Source organism: Vicia villosa, linkage group LG4, assembly GCF_029867415.1.
Source record: "Vicia villosa cultivar HV-30 ecotype Madison, WI linkage group LG4, Vvil1.0, whole genome shotgun sequence".
NCBI classification, from domain to species: Eukaryota; Viridiplantae; Streptophyta; class Magnoliopsida; order Fabales; family Fabaceae; genus Vicia; species Vicia villosa.
In genome coordinates this window covers 132602716-132604214 of record NC_081183.1, presented here as the reverse complement: position 1 = coordinate 132604214, position 1499 = coordinate 132602716, and positions in this window count along the sequence as shown.

Genomic DNA, 1499 nt, shown 5'->3' with positions numbered 1-1499 from the left:
CAATATTTTCGAAAAATAAATGAATTATCACATACTTTTTATTGAATGTTTGAAATGAGAGTAAGTTTTTATTAAGTATAAAGTTTTATTGAATCTTTTTATTCCGTGCCTCGCACGGAGACGTTCAAAAGCCATAAATATACTAATCATTATATGGTTATTTTAAATTTCGTTATAGTCATACTGATCGAAATCAATCATACTAAATTTAAACCCGTGGCTCGCACGGGTATACAAACTAGTATATATATATATATATATATATATATATATATATATATATATATATATATATATATATATATATATATATATATATATATATATATATATATATATATATATATATATATATATAAGATTCAAGTTATTCTTTCCAAGAGACACCAATGAAAAGTACTTTAAATTTGTATTAGACTTTCTTTATTCTCTTATATTAGAGTGCTGTGAAATGTAGTTAAATATTTGTTTTGGAGAGTGTGGGTGTATTGGGGGATTGGGGTATTTGTGGATAGGGGTGGCAAAATGGTTATGGCCCGCCGGGCCGGCCTGTGCACCTGCCATAAAATGGCGGGTTGGATTGGAATTTTGGATTCGCCGCCTACCAAAGCTCGCCCCGCCAAAACATGCCGCCCGCCAATGTTCGCCCCGCAAAAATTCGCCGCCCTCTAAAGCCTGCATCGCCTATTCCTTCAGCTTATTCCGCCTTAAGTCCATTTTTTTTAATTCTAATCATTTCAATTCTTGATGGTTTAATTTATACACTTATTTGTAAATATATTCAACATTTTTTTAAGTAAAATTTGTTAAAGAGATGTTATATAAAAAATTGTTTTAAAAAATAAGTGAAAAACTTTATTGAAAGGTAAAAAAAAGTCTATTAACCTATTAAAAAACGTAAAAATAAATTAATAAAAAAATAGGTGGGCAAGCCCGCCGCCCGATAACCCGCCACCTTGGCGGGGCGAGCTTGATTTTTAGGCCCATTTCAATTTGGCGGATTTGCCCGTCCCGCTCTTTTTATGGCGGGTATATGGCGGGCGCGGGGCGGGCTGCCCATTTTGCCACCCCTATTTGAGAATATATTATGTGTTGCAACAATTTTCACAGTGTTATTCTCTAGTTGTCTGTTGACAACGATCATGATTTTTTCTCCGATTTTGAAGTTTCCACGTTAATTTTTTGTGTTGTGATTGCGTTCATCTTTTTCTTTATGTTTGTTATTTTTCGCAACATTAAGTATATTTGCTTTGTGGTTTGAGCGTCTATAATTGATATAATATGTAAAATTGATTTTAATATGTCTAATTCCTCTCAAGTAGAATTGACTATATTTTTTTGCAATTAATTTTATTTTAAATCAAAATTTTTAATTTTTATATTTAAAATTTATTTTCGAGTTTATTTATGCAAGAATTTATCCAAAAATAAATTATTATTTTCTTTTTCCATATTTTTTCTTTTTTTTTATTTTATTTTTCCATTTTCTCCTTAATTTT